This window comes from Ambystoma mexicanum, chromosome 7q (assembly GCF_040938575.1).
Source record: "Ambystoma mexicanum isolate Mex_15411 chromosome 7q, UKY_AmexF1_1, whole genome shotgun sequence".
Lineage (NCBI taxonomy): Eukaryota > Metazoa > Chordata > Amphibia > Caudata > Ambystomatidae > Ambystoma > Ambystoma mexicanum.
Genome location: NC_090941.1, coordinates 706,252,540 through 706,273,592, shown reverse-complemented (window position 1 = coordinate 706,273,592; position 21,053 = coordinate 706,252,540). Strand labels below are relative to the sequence as shown.

At 45.3% G+C, this 21,053-nt stretch overlaps 1 protein-coding gene across 3 annotated transcripts in view; it reads right to left on the bottom strand.

Moving 5' to 3' along the window:
- Nucleotides 1-21,053, bottom strand: part of SKA3 (spindle and kinetochore associated complex subunit 3) — a 1,028,231-nt gene that overhangs the window by 268,336 nt on the left and 738,842 nt on the right. The window lies entirely within an intron of this gene.

Here is a 21,053-nt window from a genome sequence, read left to right as displayed (position 1 = left end):
AAGACACAGAAGAGGGTATGACAATAACACGTTGCTTTTGATCATGAATATGACTCACTCTATCCTGAATAGAACAAATTGCTGGGTCTGCTCCAATTTACCCCAGCATGGCGGGAAAGGAATGGGTTGGTATGTAAAGCCATTACCCCTTAATACGGCATGTTATGCATAATTGAGTGCACTATTTTATGGGAAATGGAATAAGAGTGATACGGGTAAATTAGATGGAAAAGGGTAATAATGGAACCGGTGGGTTGTTCCATATTTAATAGAGCAAGGGTAATCAAACCAGTGGTAAGACCAGTAGATAGACTTTATGTGCCTTATAAATCATCTGTAATCGCTTTTCACATGAATCCAGTAGGGAACAAGGACGTTGTGCCCCACTCCTATACTATTAATTACAGCCCGCGCCCACGCACTGTCCATTTTGCTTACAAAAGAAGGGTTCCTATTCGGTAGGGACATTCACTAGATGCATGAATATTGCAGTACTTGAGAAAGAAGAAGAACCAATATATGGAGGTGATCCCATTTATTTTATATGTGGAGAAAAAGCTTATCCCTGGTTGCCTAGTAATTGGGGAGGGACCCGTTACTTAGGGATCCTTTTCCCTGGTGTATTCCTTTCCAAAACATCAGACATATTCAAATTATCTAGATCTAGGCCCCAGCGGGATGACAGGATTAATTGCGGAGGACATAGCAAAATCATTTGTCCAATTTTGGGGGCAAGCCATAAACTTCTGGAATATACAAAGACTGTCCAGGATATTAGAAAAAACAAAAATGGAACAACCGACATTAGATAATATGACACTAGAAGAAAAGGCAGTTAGATTAATGACACTTCAAAACAGAATGGCTCTTGATATAATCTTGGCCGACCGCGGAGTGGTGTGTAAAATCGTGGGGTCAGCGTGCTGTGTATTTGTAAGTGACTCCTCCCCTACGATTTTTGAGGCAATCAAGAAATTGCACATTTTGAGTTCTGACATCGATACTCTGACAGGCGGTTGGGAGCTGAATATAAGTTCATGGTTTTGGGAGTTACTGCGCTCATGGGGATGGAAACTAATTGCAATTCTTTTAACATTACTTGGAATTCTTATGACATGTTGTTGTTGCATACACTGCCTGACAATCCTTTGTTCTGAAATAACAAATGAATGTTTACACATTGTAACAGAAAAAACTTCCAAGTTGAATACAAATGAAAACCACGAAATAGAAACAGTGAAAGAATTTATGTCAATAGTGATGATGACGATTACAGTAGCATGCATAGCTCAGAACTAGATACATGGTCAGATGAAGATGCAATGTATGGATGATGCTCTTGGCTTATGGCCAAAAGGAGGGTTTGTAAGTCTAGAAACTACCCTAACAAAGTATAGAAGGTATATTATGTTGGCCGAAAACCAATCGCATCATATGCCCTACATCGCCAATAGGGAATCATCAGCATAACCACAAGGTGTCCATTTTGTGCTGTAACATCGCCATTTGCTTTCTCTTCCTTTATGTTCAATGCTATGCAAAATGTATTTTATTTCGAAAGCTCATGCACGGAGTGAGGCCACAGTCTACATGTTGAGAGACCGGCCCAGACAGAAATGCCAAACAGTACAGAAATACATTGTTTTCCTCCCTCACAAGTCCTTGAAGGTGAGCAGAGAGGCATTTAATCAGCGGCCCAGGTGCCGGCCTGTCTTGCTGAAACTGTAGAAACAGGCCTTTAAACATGATTTATACTATCCTAGGGGCCCCCCTTCGGGGCTCTCCTTAGATCAGGCTGAGCCCCAGTTCACGAATAGAAACCAGTAGATAACACACTTTGGAATGTGTCGCTCCTACGAACATAGTATCCTTGCTGAACAAGTGCCTTATGTTCTTCATAACAAAGAACTATGTCTGCTTACTGCAAATTGCAACCGTTGCTAAAACGATTAATATAAATTGGGTAAGAAATGTGTCATATTGGTCATAATTGTCAATTACCAAACCTTAGCTCAAGAAGATACATTATGGACGGTTTTGATGTCTCACAAAGAGATTGTATGATTGTCTTTTTGTATATATGATACTGTTGTAGAATGTTCGCTCTCTTGCATCTCACAAGGTCTGGGTGATGCACCTTGCGAGACGTTAGACCCAGTCGGCCGACTGAGAATATATTTGCTTTGCAATAAACCCTAGTACTTGGAAATTGAACCTCGGGTCTGTCGTATCACTAGTGTATGGTGATTGTGCCTTGTTTCCATATGCAAAGGGTCTTCAGGGCCTAGCCACCTGTACTTGGAGCTGACACTTCGAGAGGAGCAAAAAAGATGGTGGTCCTTGTCCTTTAAAGAGCTAATCGCCCTAGCGGTGTCGGCTTTGATGCCCTCCAAATCACCTTCTATTTACTTGCCAAATAGGTCTTGCCCATCAAATAGCATGTCTATGATCTGGGCCTGTACCTCTGGCCTGAAACTTGTGGTCTTCATCCAGGCTTGGCATCTCAAGATTGTGCCGTATGACATCTGTCTGAAACTGCAGTGGGCAGTGCCCACCAAGGTGTCCATCCTGTGGTCCGAGACTGCTTTGCCGTCTGTGATAATGGCTTTGGCCTCTTGTTGAAACTCCTCTGGAAGGTGTTTAGGAGACAGGACATACAGAGACATAATTCTCTGTCCAGCCTTGCCATCATGGCCATGGGTTGCTGGGCTGCACCATCAATGATGCTGCCGTTCAGACCTTAAGCCCCATCGCTTGTAGTTTACGTCCCTCCTTATCGGGCGGAGCTGTGAGGGGAGAGGCTAGGTTGTGCAGTCTTTTCCTCGCCACCACCATGATAATGGAGTCGGGTTTAGGATGGCCTCTGAGAAACAATGTAGCCGAGTCCGGTGTTCTGTACTTTTTGTCTGATCTAGCCGCCAGTACCGGAGTGGAAAGAGGAGGGGCCAGAATTTATTTCACCTGCGTCCCAAATAATCTCTAGTATTGGTATCGTGGTGATGGTGCAGCATCTTTGGTCTCTGTGCTCATAGAGGACTGTTGCTATCTACTCTGGGACGACTTGTACTTTGAAGATCTCTGCCGATTTTGCCATGATGGAGTGAAAAGATACTATATCGTCTGCAGATGAGGATCCCCAGGTAAATCACGTTTCTACTGCTTCTCGATGACAATAGAATCCCAATCGTCTGTGTCTGGAGTGTCTAGACAGTTCACCTTCTTCTGGCTTGTTGTCATGGCTGTCGGGGTCAGAAAACTCCCTAAAAGGATCATCAGGTTCCCCGGCATCATCTACAATGTCATCCGGCCATTCTGAGGCTCTAGCAATTGAAGGCGCATTGCACGTTTGAATCTTTGATGTGAAGACCTTGGAGGAGATGGAGCGTCTTCTTTTTTGAGACCTGGGTGATCCACCATAGCCTGAGAATTACCCTTGGCGACTGCTAACTGATGAAGATCGCATTGTCGGCGGTGAGTGATGTGGGGTACGATCTTTAAGAGATTTGCGTCCAGTGTGGTGCACCAGTGATGTGCTTCGCCGAAGGTCCGCTTACAGGAACCGTCTGAATGACCAGGAGCCTTGCCGTTTGCCGCCTTTGGAACTCGTCCATAATTCTGCGCATCGACTGCAATAGAGTAGTGTAGTGTTGAAAGGATCTGCTACTTCTACCATTACCGGTTTCCAGCGTGGACTGTGCTTTTTAGGTTGTACTGGCAGTTGTTCCTCCCCCTCTATCTCCTCCTGCAATATGTCAGGCAGTTCATTCATCTCAGTTATAGGGGATACAGAGGTAGCGCCTTCTAACCCATCTAGCTGTGGTGTATGGATGCTTAAAGCTTCCTATGGCTGTGGAAAAGATTCAATGACATCTGATGGTGTTGGGTCATTCAGCTGTGTTTTGCCCTGCCTTTTGGGGGCTCGATGTTTTTTCCATCGATGATGACGGGTCTTTCGACGACAAATGTTTGGACGTCCACGAGTGCATCGTTGACGCGTGCCGCCAGTGCTCTTCGTGGACGGGTGCTTCGTCGACAATGAGGTCTTCATCAACAAGGTGCTTGGTTGGACGCCAGCAAAGGAAAATAAATGGAGGAACTTTTACCTTTGTGTAGTTCTCCTTCGGGCAGACCTTTAGATACAGGTTCAGTAGAGGATTTCCCACTCCTCTTCTTGTCCTTGGATGGCAGAGAGCCTACTCTGTCCACTGAAAAAGCTCTCCTCTTTGGAGCTTGCTTCTCAGGGTGACTGGAGGAAGTTGAGGGTGAAGTCTTTCTGGATTCCTCATCAAACCACATCTGTCTGCTCTCCAGGTGAAGTAATAGTCTCCTATGCCGGTCTTCCAGAGTCTTCTTGGAAAAGGATTGACATATTTTACATGACTGGATGTCATGTGGATAGAGGCAATAGATGCAGAGTTTGTAGGGGTCTCTGAGGAAGATGACCTTTTTACTACACCTGGAGCAGTCCCTGAAAAGGGAGGTCTTCTCCTTGGCATCTCAATACTGTGCCGTGACTTGTACTTGAGTCTCAGCCATGAGGTGAGAGTAGGCAGCCTAAAAATGCAACGTTTCTAGGTGGCAAAGGGTGGAAACCTGAGCTCAAAAGGTTATGCCAGGACGCCCCAGTGATAGGGAAGCTAAAAAAGCTTAAAATATGACAGAAATGTCTATATTTAATATGGACAAATACAATTTGCTCATAGAGCTGAAGTGGATTCCCCTGTTCAGCACAGACAGTGAAAAATCTGAAGATGGCTGACTGGGGTGGAGCCTAAGCCCTGCCACCTCAGTCGTTGGGGCATAACAGGACCAAAGGAGGTTGAGGGACTCCACAAGGGAAGGGCTACACAGGCCCTATGGGGCTCTATGGGAGTAGTTTTTCTTCCTAAGGAAGACGTTTTATATTATTCTATTTATTATTTAAATTACTGAGGATTCCCAGTATGATGACAGGGAATATGCAAGCATGTGGATCTATGAAAGATCCAATGCTGGAGAAGGAACCAGTTTACTCAATATATCGATGAATGATCAGTTAAACTCATTCACTTCAAATTTGTAAACTGATCACATTTTCACAGTCAAAAGTCATTGAGGCTAGAGCATCAGCACATCTTGTACGGCAGTGGCCTAGTAAAATCTATGGTAGTGTACTACATGCAGAAAAAAAACTAGTTATAAAAAGAAAACACAACAGCAATCTTGTAGTGCATCATTTTATTGAATATATATATATATATATATATATATATATATATGTACATATATACAGTATTTGTGGGGGGTTGTAACAAATGGTGAAATTAAACATCTAGCCATGATTTTGAAGCCAAAACAATGCAATATGTGATGAATTGGGCAAGTGCTTGATAGAGTAAAATATATGCAATTTTAAACCAAACAATTTAGCTATACAAGCAGAGATAGAGCATGCATAAATAAGCTGGATGACTCATGGAAGGATACATGCATGAAAAATGAAAATAGAAATGCAGCTTTTAAATAAGATGCTTAGTACACTGATCATTTGTAATAGTTCAAGTTAAAAGGAAAAGAAGATATTTAAGTAATAAAAGAAAACAGAAGCAGGCTAAAAAAAGTGTAGTTTTCAAAATAAAACTTTTTAAAAAACGGTACAGGCAGATTAGCAGCTTTTTGGTAGAGCGGGAGATTGAATGAGCTCTAACAAGGAACTACATAAGTAAATAAGATTAATTGGCAAAAAAGGAATGATGCCCAAAGCAAATGAATATGTTCAGAGGGCTAGAATAGTAACATAAAATATCCATTGCAATCAACCTGTTCAATTCACAAAGCAATACCATTTAGCTTAGAAGGGTGGTGCATAGAGCGGAAGAAGAAAGAATGCTGATAAAGAAGAGATTGAAGCAATTAAGCCAAACTATAAACTGAAACATTTCTCATAAAGCAAACACTGTAATGAAAAGCAACGAAGGAAGCAGGGAAAATGCAGTATATGAAGTACAACTGAATGGATGAACAGCAGTCAGAGTTATGTTCTGAATTCTCATACAGCACCATTTACTGAAGCTACAAAGCATTGCCACCCATGCAGGGGTTGCAGCTGGCCTACAATCAGAAAAGGACTGGCGAATTGTCTATGTAAACGCCAGAATGTTAAGGCCTTGTGAAGAGGAGCTGTTCCATGGTACACTTTATGGACAGAAGCCAAGGGTGCAACAACTTTTGGACTTTATTGTCCCTTCAATCCGGCTGCTGTAAAACGAGGTATAGATAGCTTGCCAAAGGACGTGGGTTCGGCTTGCCGGCAATGTGAATTGTAGAGAGCTAAATGAAGATCTGAACAAACAGAAAAAAGCACCATTGGTAATATTAAGTCAAGACAAAAACAGTCAAAAACATATTGCAATAAAAGAACGAATTCAATGCCTTGGCTTAACAGATCTACATTTAGTCCACGTTACACACTAGTATGACCCAACAGCCTCTCGTCCTCCAGGCTCGCGAACATCCAATCCCACTAAAGAGGGTGTCTTGGGGCAATTCTTGCACAGCTCAAAAAACAGTGGCTGGCTTATACAGATCAGTATCCGTTCTATACATATGCACAGATGTTTCCGATAAGATTATATAAAATGGATAGCAGGTGGTTCACTGAAGGCCCAGGAATTGTGGCAATTTCCTATAATATGGATTTCAAATGTTTTATTTCACAGAAAATAGTCATTTGCCCAGAACTCTAAAGCTTATTCATTGAATTGCCAGAATATTTCTCCTTCTCAATTTTTCTAGTACCTTTGCCTACATGCACGAGTATGCAATTTTTCTCCTTGGTATCAGGTACTCAAGGTATCTGGGAACTTTACTTTCAAGTTTCAGGTTGCAACAATTCTCTGTGCAATCAATGTGTTAATGAGATTTAGGGATTTGTTTTCTCAAGTGCTAATAGTTTTTCAAGGAGTATTATACCTGTGAATGTTTGATATGTTGCCTTCAGGTCCCAGCATACAGTGCTCCCCTGTGTACACTGCTTGCCAAAGCCTCTAGAGACTTGGGCATGAAGTACCAGCATATCAGGTCTCCTTTCACATTTTGTTTACCACTGGGCTCAGACAGTTAGGCTGCAAGTTCTAGTCTGCAGTATGCAGTGCTTTTCTTTACTCATTTCCTTCGGTCTCTAGGAACTTGGACTGCAAGTTCCTGTCTGCAGCGTTTCTCTTCAGATTTAATTTTTCAATGGTTCTAGGAACTTTTCCTCCCCATTTCAGTCATCAATTTCTTCTCTCAAAATGTTAATCCACTTGCCAGGATTTGCCTTCAGGATCTACTCCCTCTGCTATACCTTTCTAGCTGGTACCTCTCCACTTCTGCATTGGGCGCCCGCAAGGCTCTACCCTCTTTGGGGTACTGCTCATTTTTATCTCACATTATGTTCCTCTCACTCCCACCAATCTCCCTTTCTGGAATTCTTCTGGCAGCTCTGCGTGAATGCTGAGGCTGGCATTCAACATCTGCCTCTTTCACTCTACTTTTCTTTGTGACATCCCGCACTTGCCCATTAATGAGCTGTCCTGCATCTCATTCCCCGTTATTGAAAAAGAGCACATTTGTACAACATACGTTGTCCCTCCCTCAAGAACAATTGCAGGGGTCGCTGAGTCTAGCCTTGCCATGCAGCTGCATTTTATTTTTAAAAGAGCTGGGGGGCCACCAGGGCAAGGCCCAGCGATGTCCCAGCAACAATTGTAGGGGTTGCCAGGTCTGGCGCTATGGGGTTCCCGGCAGCAGCTTTTACAGCCGTTTTTATTTATTTTTTAATGAGCCGGTGGCCATCAAGGCAAAGGCCTAGCGACCCCCCAGCAACAACGGCGGAGGTCACCGGGTCTTGCCCTGGCGGCCACCACAGCTGCAATTTTTTAAACGAACTGGAGGGCTGCCAGGGAAAGGCCTGGCGACCTCTCATCAACAAATGCAGGAGTTGCTTGGTTTTGCTCTGGCGGCCGCCGCAGCTGCATTAACAAGCGTGGGTCACCAGGGCAAGATGCGATGACCCCCTGTGGGAAGAGGGCTTACCTTAGCCTTGGGGCTGACTGAAGAAGCCAATAAGGAAATTCCTTATTTGGCAGCTGCAGCCTGTCCCTGCGTTCTATGATTATCTATCTCACTCCAACACACACAGAAATAGCGAATGACAGAAAGTGGACTGGACTTTAAGTATTCTCTTACTCAAAGCCAAAATTTGGTGCACCCCTTCTCACAAAGCCAGTCAGTTTGACTTCAGTTCACCTTTCCAACTACTCTGACTTCTTTACGCATTAATCCCTTTCCTTTTAATCCTGTCTCTCACCTTTTTCTAGCCCCAATGGCCAGAGTGCTGCATAACTTTTGTCCCTGGAGTGTTCTCACAGTGATCTAGTGGTCGTAAAGAGCACTTCACCACAAAGTACAAGTCCCACTACAGTGAGTAGCTTGTACTTAATCTTGTAGCACAGCCCGTGTTCATATAAACTCAACGGAAGATCACCAAGCATCTAAGAGACATACAGTAGCTATTTATTATAGATGCTGAAACTCTACCAAATCATATTTCGGACAAATTGACATGTGCCCTGCAGGAGTACAAGGAGTACAGGCTAAAAAGCTCTCACACTTCTACAAACCAAGAGTGAACCCAATCATAATGATAAACAAGCACAGGTGAGAGATCTACCTCATTTGCCTTTTGTGGTAATGGGGGCTGAGGGAAGATTATGAGAGGGAATGTGATTCAGTAGTAATCCAAAGAGCAAAGTAGAACATTCCAAAGTAAAAGGAATATCCAATCAAGGATATATATATATATATATATATATATATATATATATATATATATATATATATATATATATATATATATATATATATATATATATATATATATATATATATATATATATATATATATATATATATATATACTTTGATTAAACCCTTCCTATGCAAAAATAACTAAATAGAAACACTACAAAAACCCACCCCTATAGAATGCAAGTAGAATCTGCAAGAAAGCAAGATGCAGACAGTTGGAGAAAGGCAGATAAAAACAAGTGTCCTGGCGGTTCAACAACGGCAAACCTGGCTTCTTGATGCAGTTGGGCGGTTCAACTCTGTTAGAACTGTGCACTCGCGGTGGTAGTCTAGCGGCAAGCAGATGTCGAGTCAGTGTTGAACTGAAGGATACTGCGGTTCGAAGAGTTACTAGAGTTATGCAGATCATGGAGGTCATCAGAATCATTTTTTAACAGTCGAGGCTCGACGGCAGCTTGGCTGTCGGGATATGTAAGGAGAGTTGGTTCGATGCTGTGCTACTCGGGGGACACGGTTCATGAAGAACACCAGGGTCAGTTCGACAGACGACTGGGTTGGCGATGAAAAAGCTAGCAGTTGGAAAATTGTTCAAGAGTTGCAGGTGCAGCAATGCTTTCTTTGTTCAATGTGAGGCAACAACGCTCTTTCAGATGTTGTGGTGGCAAACAGAGTTCAATACAGAGAGAGTGGTTCAAAGATCAGCCATTGCCAAAGGCAGCTCCTGGAGGGTCCCGTTGGATCTATCGGGGTTGAATGGGCTCGAATCACGGTCTGCAGTGGTTCAACGATAAAATTGCGTGACTCCTAGCAGTCTTGGCTCTCAGGTGCTGAGTGTCCTACTCCAGGATATCAGGGACAAGAGTAGTCCTTTTCTCTGGCTCCCAAACACAGGGGAGGCTGGCACTCACATACAGGTGTCCTTCAGCACAGTGAGGTCCTGTGAACTAATGTGGCTGGCAGAGAAGCAGATCTTGCTCCAGCAGCAGGTCACCCTCAATGTGCCCTAGGGATGGTTAGGGGACAGAGCTTGCTTCTGCCTTGAGCTACCAGTCTTTACCTCACAACTGGAGGACTTTGGAAAGGACTGCTCTCCAAACAGGGTCCAAAAAAATCTTCTTCAAGGTTGAAGGCCAGGGATGATTCACAGAAGGAGAATGAAGAATTAAAGACAAAGGACTATATGTGATTGGACAAAATCAAGCCTGCTTTAATGGTTCAATCCCTGTTCATGGAACAAGTGGACTTTGCCTTTTTACATCAAAGCCAAAGTGCTCTGCGTTAAAGGGAGTGGAGGGGATAGGAAGAAAAAGAGGTAAATAAAGAAAACAACATAGATGAACCTTCCTCCAGCTGGTAAGAGCTCCCTCTGCTTACAGTAACACCGCCCTCTTCTCTTTTCAATAGCATCAAAGTCCCTTTAGGATGCAGAACTCTGGTGCAAGGCCAGCCCTTTTGCGAGGAGTGTACTCTTTGATTCCTGTTACCAGGACATCTTCCTGTGGAGTGGCCGTCTCACTGGAGAGGGTGTTACTTGACCTCAAAAATGATCAAAGAGAGCCAATCCCCAGGGCTACAGTCATTCTGTGAGCTGCAGACACAGCCTGAATGGGTGGGGGGTGGGGGACAATACACATAATCCTTCCACAGCTGGGATGGTCTCACAGGGGGGACATGTGTGATATCAAATGTATGTGGCTTGAATAATTATAAGGGATGCTAGCAACCATACCTTAGACTCAGGCAAGGCTTATTCTTTAACATGCCACCAGGATAGGAACTCTCATAGTTGAACAAGTTACTTCTTACCTTGTAACGTTCTTTCGACGGGATGTTCCTCCGACGTATTCCTCATCTTAGATATATCCTTCCAGCTCTGCTGGCCTCGGAAAAAATTTTCTCTAGAGGGCGCTGCGCGTTGACGTCCCTCGAGTCGATGTCCCTCGACAGCCGCCGTATCGACGCTCGACGTCATCCTGCCTATAAAGGCCGCGCGCAGCGTCCGTTGCTCAGCTCCGTTTTGTAGCCCACAGTATTACTGTCTGGACTAGACTAATCACCCTGAAGGAGCGTAAGCTGCAACAACAAGGGAAGTAGAACTGCGGGGATGGATCGGAGGGTCGATGAGGAATACGTCGGAGGAACATCCCGTCGAAAGAACGTTACAAGGTAAGAAGTAACTTGTTCTTCGAAGGGATTGTGTCCTCCGACGTATTCCTCATCTTAGATAGGCTCCCATAGCAGTATTCTATATTCGGAGGAGGGAGTACTGACTTCACGCTGTCTTCTATTGATGAATAGAATGCAGTACAGCCCTTCCAAACCTAGTCTCTTGACTGGAAGAGGAATCCAGATTGTAAAAACGTGTAAAGGTATGGACAGACGACCATGTAGCGGCCACACATATGTCTTTAACCGGCACGCCTCTTTTGAGGGCCGATGAAGCTGCAATACCTCTGGTCGAATGAGCCCTAAGGTTTTGAGGGGGCTCTTTCCCTGCCAGTTTATAACATTCCAGAATGGCTAGAATGATCCATCTGGAAATGGTCTGCTTAGTTATTGGTAACCCCAGCTTGTGACCTGCGTAACCTACAAACAGCTGGTCTGCCTGTCTTATCCTGGCTAGTCTACTAATGTAAAAACTTAAAACCCTCCTAGGGTCTAGTCTGTGTAACCTCTCTTCCTCTTTCCCCGGGTGAGGAGGAGGATAGAAAGATGGTAGGGTAATCTTCTGAGTGATATGGAATTCAGAAACCACCTTTGGGAGGAAATTAGGCTTCACTTGCAGGACAACTTTTTCTTTGTGAAAGATTGTATGAGGTGGTTTACAAGAAAGAGCTTGTAATTCGCTCACCCTTCTAGCAGATGTAAGTGCTATTAATAAAACAGTTTTAAGGGTAAGGAATCTTAACGAACAAGAATGGAGAGGTTCGAAAGTCGTACCCATCAGGAAAGTTAGTACTAAGTTTAAATCCCATAGGGGAACTTGGAATGGTCTTGGGGGATAAACATTGGTTAACCCCTTTAGAAACTGTATTACCAAGGGTAATTTGAAATAGGATGGTTCTTCCGCAGTACGCTTAAAGATAGATATCGCTGCGAGATAGCCCTTAATGGTGCCAACTTGAAGGCCTGAATTTGCCAAATATAGTAGGAAGGACAAAACCATTGGTGTACCACATGAAAATGGGTCGATATTCTGTTCTCTTCACCAGCTGCAAAATCTGTTCCAACGGCAGCGGTATAAAGACTTTGTTGCTGGCCTCATTGCCGAAAGCAACACCTCCATAACATCATCAGGGAGGTCCCAATCCTTGTACCTCAGCCGTTCAGAAGCCAAGCGTGAAGGTTGAGGGTTTTGATGTCTGGATGGAGAACCTGACCTCCCTTCTGTGAGAGTAGGTTCTCTCTGAGAGGAAGTCGAATTGGAGGACAGATGGACAAGTCTAGAAGGTCCGGGTACCACGTTCTCCTGGCCCAATCCGGGGCAATTAGGATCATGGTTCGCCGGAATTTTCTCAACCTCCTGATCATTTGAGGAATGACAGGGACCGGTGGGAACGCGTACAGAAGCGGAAACTCCCAGTCCACTATGAACGCGTCTCCCAGAGCTCCTCTCGGAGGAAATTCCCTTGCGCAGAACAGGTCGCATTTCCTGTTTAGGCTGGTGGCGAACAGATCTACCTGAGGGGTTCCCCAAAGGGCGAAGATCTCTTGAAGGACTTCCTGAGCTAGCTCCCACTCGTGGGAGACTGTGTTCTGCCTGCTCAGAGCGTCCGCTGTCAGGTCCTTTCTCCGGCTAGGTGAACTGCCGATAGAGAGATTCCTTCTTGGATTGCCCAAAACCAGAGCTGCATCGCCTCTCTGCACAGGGGTAGTGATCCTACGCCTCCTCTTTTGTTGAGTTAATGCATGGCCACTGTGTTGTCCGTCATTATCAGGACGTTCTTCCCTTGTACAGCTGGCAGGAAAGCCTTCAACGCAAGTCTGATGGCTCTCAGCTCTAACAGGTTGATGTGTAGTCTGGACTCCGATGGAGACCAACGACCGCTGATGGTCAAGTCGTTGGCGTGGGCTCCCCACCCCGTGAGTGAGGCATCCGTGACTACTGTTATCTCCGGCCAGGGTTGCCAAAACTGTTCTCCTTTCAGAATGTTCTCCTGACAGGCCCACCACTGAAGGTCTCGAGCCACCCTGCCGGGAACCTGAAGAAGATCTGTCATTCTCCCTGAGAATTGTGACCACTGAGTCCTCAGTGCCCACTGGAGGGATCTCATTCTCAGGCGAGCCTCTGGCACAAGGAAAATGCAGGATGCCATGAGGCCTAGCAACCTCAAAAAGTCGAAGGCTGGGAGACGTTGGGCATGCTGGAACTTGGTAACCATCTGTAGAATATCTTGAGCCCTCACCTCTGGTGGCGAGGCTTTTCACAGGGAAGTATCCAGGATCGCTCCTATGAACTGGAGTCTCTGCGATGGTATCATTTGTGACTTCTTTAAATTGAAGGAGAAGCCCAGTCTGTGAAGGAAATGGCAGACGTGATTTAGCTGGATCTGAGCTTGCTCCGGAGAAACAGCCCTGATCAGCCAATCGTCCAGGTAGGGGTAGACGTGAATCCCTTCCCTCCTTAGACTTGCAGCCACTACCGACATTAACTTGGTGAAGACCCTCGGGGCGGAGGTCAGCCCAAATGGCAGTACTCGAAATTGATAGTGAGAGTTGCCAATTGCGAACTTCAGGTATTTCCTGTGTTTGAGATGGATAGGCACATGGAAATAAGCGTCCTGAAGGTCCAGAGATACCAACCAGTCCTGAAACTGAAGGGCCTGGAGGATCTGAGAAAGAGTGACCATCTTGAATTTGTCTTTTCTGAGGAATTTGTTCAATTCTCGCAAGTCCAAGATGGGTCTCAGTCCTCCGTCTTTCTTCGGAATGAGAAAGTAAGGGGAGTACCAGCCCTTGTCCCTCTCCGCTACAGGTACCGGTTCTATGGCACCTTTCTCTAGCAGGTCCAAAATTTCCTGCAAGAGGAGCGGATATGGAGCTTTCTGAGAGCTGATCCCCGGTGGATGACTCCGAGGTATACGTAGGAAAGGCAGGCAGTAACCTTGGGCGACTGTTTCCAATGCCCAAGCATCTGACGTGATAGCCTGCCATACCGTCAGATGTTGAGTCAACCTGCCTCCTACAGGTGTCCTGTGAGGGGAGTCCTCAGAGTGGTTTTGGGGCGGCTGATGCAGATGCCGATGGTAAAGAGGCACCTGCTGTTGCTGCGGCTTTAGAATATCTACCCCGTCCACCTCGGGTAGTTCTTCTTTGACCCCTTTGAGCTGGTCGTCCTCTACCTCTTCCGAATGCGGAGTAGAAGCGAAAGGACTTGCCCCTCGCAGAGGTTCCTGTGGGACGAAAAGGAGTCTGACGGATTGCAGCTCCTAGGGATTTTGCTGCAGCTTTTGAAGTTTGCAGTTTCTCTAAACTGTCATCCGCCTTTTTCCCGAACAAAGAAGAGCCATCGAATGGCATGTTCAAGAGCCTGGCTTGCACATCTGGGGCAAAACCCGACTTTCTCAACCAAGCGAATCTCCTGGTTGATGTACTTGCCGCCATTGCTCTGCTGATACTGTCAGCCGAATCAATGCCCGTCTGGAGGGATTCGCACATAGCGTCTTTACCGTCCTGTATAATATTCAGGAACGCATCCCTTTCTTCTCCCTCCGGGATGCAGTCAGCCGCTGTAGAAGCACACTCCCAAAGTGTATGGCTGAACCTAGCAAGGGTGCAACTAGCATTAACAGACTTTAACGCCATGCTACATGCTGAAAAGACTTTCTTTGCCATAGCATCATATTTTATATCGTCCCTGTCCTGTGGGACTGTAGGATAAGCCGTCTTGACATCCGTAGAGGATGCTGCTTGTACCACCAGACTTTCTGGGGATGGATGTTTAGACAAAAACTCTGGGTCTGTGGAAGATACCCTGTACTTTGCAGACAGTTTTTTATTTACTGCTGGTATTACATCTGGGGTTTCCCAGTTTGTCATGATCTTTCTCTGAAGAGCTTTATGAAAGGGCACCACAGGATCCTCTTGTGGGCCTTTGTCGAGAATATCCGTGAGGTCATCTTGCTGGAAAGATTGTGAAGGTGCAGACCACCCCATGAACTCTGTAATCCTGGCCATTAAGGCTCTGTAGGGGGTTTCAGCATGCTCCCCCGGGTCTGGCTTAGCAAAATCCACCTCAGGGGAAGTGTCTAACCCACTTGCCTCATGTAAAGAATCATGAAGATCCTTTAATCTGCGCTCTTCAGAGGAAAATTCCTCTCTAACTGGGGTTACAGGTCCCTGTAACTCAAATGTGTCTTGTTCAGATAAATCACCCTCTTCTAAAATTGAGGATATAGTTCTCAATTGTTCTGAACTCATAAAGGGAGTAAATCCCATTTCCAAGGCAGAGGGTGCCGAACTTGTCATTATTGGCCTCGAAAACGTCGATGTCGTTGACGCCGACGTCGAAGGCTTCGAGCGTGGCGTCAAAACAGAGGTGGAGGCCTCGAGGACCTCGACAGAATTGGAATTCTACTCGACAATATCGACGCCATCGACGTCGAGGGCCTGGGGATAGTCACTGGATGTGTGGTCACCGTGACTTTTCTTGGCGTCCACGCCGGTGTCGAGGCCGGCGTCGAGTCGACAGACCCGTGTGTCGAAGGTCCCTTCGACAACGGCGTCGAAGACATCGACCTCGACGGAACCTTCGTCGACGGAACCTTCGAGGAAGGTTTGGAGGTCATAGTCCTGCTCGAGGGTTCGAGACGCGCTCGAGAGGTTTCTTTCGCCGGGTACTGCGACTCGCGGCGTTTTTGACCTTCGGGTCTTTCGACCAGAGCATCGCTCTCGGCAGTCTTCGAGGGGGTCGAGGCCGCTTTCTCGAAGACGCTCATCATATTTTTTCGGAATTCCTCCCATTCAGCCCGGGAACTATGTTTCGTGGGGCAAGGGATTCTTTTTGGCGAAACAGAGGAAGAGGAAGACGGAGAAGGGGATCTTCGACGTATCCTCTTCGAGTGCTTCGATCTCGAGGAGTGATGAGACCCACTCCGAGACCTGGAGCGCGAATGGTGACGAGGAGACGAATGTCTCGACTTCGTCGACGAAGAAGAAGCTTTAAAAGTCTTACCTTTCTCCAGCTTCCCCCTACGCTCCTTCAGGGCCTTAGCTGTCATGGGCATACAGTCCTCGCATTCCGAACAATGGTGTTCAGCTCCCAAGCACCACAGACAATTTCTGTGAGGATCGGTCAACGACATCTTTTTCCCACAATCTCACATTTTTTGAAGCCGGATCGAGGAGTTGTCGGTTCCGACGAGGAAGCCATCGAGTACGGATCGAATAACTCGAGGTAAATAGGATTAATCTGACTAAGAACTGAGCAACGGTATTCCGAGGCACCGAGTAAGCGCGGAAAAATGGAACTGAGCAACGGACGCTGCGCGCGGCCTTTATAGGCAGGATGACGTCGAGCGTCGATACGGCGGCTGTCGAGGGACATCGACTTGAGGGACGTCGACGCGCAGCGCCCTCTAGAGAAAAATGTTTCCGAGGCCAGCAGAGCTGGAAGGATATATCTAAGATGAGGAATACGTCGGAGGACACAATCCCTTCGAAATGTAGTTTTGAGAACATGGTGCATGCCTGAAACACAGCCCCTGCTCTGCAGGGACTTGGTTATCACTGCAGCTGTCAAGAGGGCACCTGTGAGCCCTGAACCTGCTCTGTGACACTCTAGAGCAGGTTCTGCATATCGGAGTTCTGGTCCAGCAGGGAACAGTTGTTCACTATGCTTTTGGCATAGAGTTTGTGAAAGGGGGGGGGGGGGGATCAGGTTGGTGGGTCACCCTTTCTGAGATGGAATTCCCTGAATTATCTTATTAGTTAATAAAAAGCAAAAAAGCCAGGGCTTCAACACCCTTGCTAGATGGCACTTCTTCACAATATTCATTCCAAAGCATGACTTGGCCAAACTGAACAGACCAACACAATGGGAGGAATTGGGTCAGAGTTTAAACAGGGATATGCCCTGTCAAAATGTGTCTTGTCGGAGCAACGCTCCATGCTGGCTTTGGCAGTGATCCCAAACCTCAGGATAGCCTGACAGTCACATCTCACTTCCCGAGCAGGGGCTCCTAATTCAGTTCCTGAGGAGGGGCGCAGTATTTCACCAAAAGCGCTTTAGGGAATTCGTGCTAAGAATGTGGGGACTGAGTGGTCCATTTACATAATCTGTGCGAAACTGCCCACGTCTCACACCCATAAACAGGCATTGTCCACAGAAGTATTAGGTTGAAAATTGTGACATATTAAATGAGCAGGAACAGTTTGCATTACTTGCTTGAATCACCATCACAGACGAATCAAAAATATTCTGTGGTAATTCTTATGTTTCCAAAATGAGCTTTGCTTCTATACAAATTGCCAGCAGGGATGGGTGCGTGCCACAGAGTCAATGTAGCCTGTTTCCAATACATATCACAATGTTTATAATTAGCGCGTGCTATAGTCCACACTCATGCTTTACCGATCCCAACCAAGGGCATGTATTGCTAAAAAGCTTTGGATACTGCTTTGGCCCCCAACTGCATTTGTACGAGCAGTGTCAAGGGCAAGAATAGCCCAGCAGTGTAATACTTTCGAATACGGGCATGACCCAGAGAAAAATAGCTGTAGTGTAGGCCTTTTTAGCGGGGTTAAGGCACCAGGTAGGGCAAAGAGTATGATAAAGATTCTAAAAGTATTTGTGAAATCACAAAAAGTTAAATGAAATTGAGAGCCATTTGGACATCCAGTTTGTAGTAAATCTGTGCTTTTCATCTGAAGCTGGATTATGAAAGGTGGGAAGAAAAATTTCTGATTTTATTTGAAAACCCAATGGGATTTAGTACAAAAATCATAAAGGGGGGGTTATGAAGAATTCACTTTGCTCATTAATAATCGTGCGTGGTACAACAAACTATGTTTTCCTTAGTTGCAGACATAACCACAATGCACTCCTCAGTCTTGCATGTTATTAGTTTAATACCACATGCTCAAAGGGCTTAGAAGCCAATAGGCACAAAATGTTCCTTTAATCCTTGTTCAGATGGGGCATCCTAGTAAGTGGACGAGCCTATGAAAATGGCATTTATCAACAGGCCTTTGGAGATGGAAACTCAGTCTACATTTCTATAGGCACCAATAGCTGACAGACAATCGGCAATACTACACCTATGCACAGATTTGTGCTCATCAATCTAGGTGGCGTGTACAAAAATCTCTCAACACGTCTTTTACACAAAAATGTACATTAACTGCAAAAACAGCACATAATTATGAAATTGCTGTGTCTGAATTTGGATGCATATAATGCATCACAGTAGACTGCTCTTGTAGTTCGCCATTGCAGTGGGGGCAAATTACGCTCCAAAATGTAATTTTTTACCAGCATGTATTAGACCTTTTCCAAACGTGTGTGTGTTTCAGTTGTCCCGCTCACCTGCCCTATGCCAGCAGCATGCAGGATCAGGGAATGAAACGGCAGACAGAGAGCCACATCCTGTACAGCCCAAATGAAGTTCATTCGATAGGCCTAACTCCATATTACTCAAAGGAGATGAGTCTTTCACAACAGTGTTAATACATACAGATATATGACAGCACAACGACATCTTAAGTGGATCCCTCCTAAGTCCATGAACTTGGTGAACAACCACAGTACTGAACTGAAGCCAGAGGGGAGGACATTCTACTATGAGCAGCCATTGCCTGTCCACCATCAGCCACAAAGCTTGGGCACAGGGGCCGTACTGAGTGCATATTTGATCAGGTTATAGAAATATTGAGTAACCTCACTGAAGGGAAGTGAAGATCGACACCAGGGAAGCCATTGTTATTGAGGAAATGGCAATTACATGGAGATCCAAGATGGTTCAGAGATGGTGCAAAGATTCCCTACTCCTCTGGTGAACCACTAACAGTTTTGAATGTAAACGCAATTACTGGCTGATTTCTGCAAGTGCATCCTACTTTACAGACTCAATACCAGTATTTCCTGGCTTTCATTAGAAGTTTAGAAGAGACAAGTTGAAAGCCGAAAGGAAAAATGGAAAGAGGAAGGAATAAGCAGGAGTGGTCTACATTTTTGTCTGCCATAATTCTCATCTCCCAGAGCCCTCAGTTATGATGTCTGTAATGTAATAAATAAAGCAGAGACAAAACCTCCTCAGGAGAACTTCTGCCAGATCCCAAATTACTATATCAGTCACTCTCTTTCCTGTCATGCTAGAAAGAGTAATGAATTCTGCCATCTTCCTCATGTACACATAGTGAATTTCACTTTCTTAGATAAAGAAAACCTGAAATTCAGACTGCAGGAAGACCCACCAACACTACACATGGCTGCGTAGGGGAGTTTGAACGTTGAGATACCTTCTCATCTGCTGCAGCCCTGAACTAGCAGCCTTCTTTCTTAACAACAACCATAGAAAAGCTGGATTTGTCCACATACACCAGCATATACAACCCTTTGCTAGAGCTTCCAAATTTAGGAGGTGTTGCACACCTTTGTTCATCCAAGATGGCTCTACTGATAATACCCATCAGAATCACAGCATCATCCATAAAAAGAGGAATTAAAATCTGTAATGGGAGCCCCACTGGAAGATACCTCTCAAAAGGGCAACCCATGCTATATCGTTGTCTAGAGGTAGTAGAGGTTGATGGCATAAGCCACAATAGGCCCTGCTCTGTATACCATAAAGTACCTATTGAGGTAGATTAGGGCATTTCAGTTGATCATTGGGGGCTGAACAGGCCGGCATCCATACCCAGAAGATGATTGAAAATCCAGAGCTACATGTTCCACTGTGGTGAAAGACCAATTCCCTGAAAAGAATCTAGGACCAAATGATCCAAACTTAAATCAACCAAAGCCACCTTGCAGGGCCTGCTGGGCAGTTCCTGGGGAACACAGAGATATCAGGTCTCCATGAGTGACATGGCTGAAGAGGCTTTCAGAGAATCTAGGAACAATTTTTGACTTTGAGTCCCCAAGGGAACGGTAAGCCTTTGGGAAATAATTGAGAAATCACCCAGTGTTTGTGGCACAGGCACTTTAGGTCTAGACTGTATTTCTGCTACATAAGCAAATTGGAGGGAGCTTACCAAGGTTCCCCCAATGTTATGATCTGTCATCTCTTCAGGGACAACCTGAGCAAGGCAATAGCCAAAGCAAGATGCCTCCTTAATTCATCACATACAGCTGCTTATAAAAAGCAAACTGATTGGTCTTGCAGCCTATGCCCCATATGCTTCTCTTTAACAAAGTCTCAGTGCCTCCAGGGAGCCAGTAGTGATAAGATGGCCATGCACATGTGTACCTGATTGTTTGGTGTACGCGCTGTGGTGAATTGAGGTTTTTCCTCGACTCACACAAATACCATATCACTCAATCAAGCAAAGGGAGAGGAGCGGCTGGTCAAGCTGCAAAATGCAACGAGACACGCTGCCAGCATGGACAGAGGAAAATGACTTAACAGCTGCAAGGAAAACACTTCTGCCTCCCCCAGCACTGAAAAGCAGCACAGCCGAAACAGAAAAGTGGTAGAATGGTTAACTCCGATGTAGAAGACACATATTCAATCCCCCATTAAGGACTGTGGGTAAACAATCTAAATTAATGAAATAACCTCTACACCACCACAAAGGCACAGGGAAATAAAATAAAACCTTCTTTCATAAAGCAAGAGGAACACAGAAAGGCATACCTACCATCTACCCAGGAGGAGAAAACTGGTTTTCCAGTCCTTTCAGAATTTGGATTTGTACGTTTTTCCTCCCAAGATGCATAATCTGTTAAGTGCGCAGTATTGTATATGGAGATGTAGGAGGATTGTTTCTACAGCAAATCATTGTAGCTTAAATGTTTGAGGTCAGGACTACCCCCCTGTTCTAAATATTTTCACAACCTTATCGTCCTGCCCGGTCACAGGCTATCCCTCAGGTTACTAACGAGGTGAACGGCAGCAGAGCTCTTTTATAGGCGAGTTAATTGGAACTCCTAATAGACTCAACTGTTATTCGAACTGACCAACAGGGGATGACCTACCCTGGGAGGCTATGATGTAAATACCACTTCCATCAATGGTGAAGCCAGACAATTCAACCATCAGTAATCAGCTAAGAGTAGAAAGGAC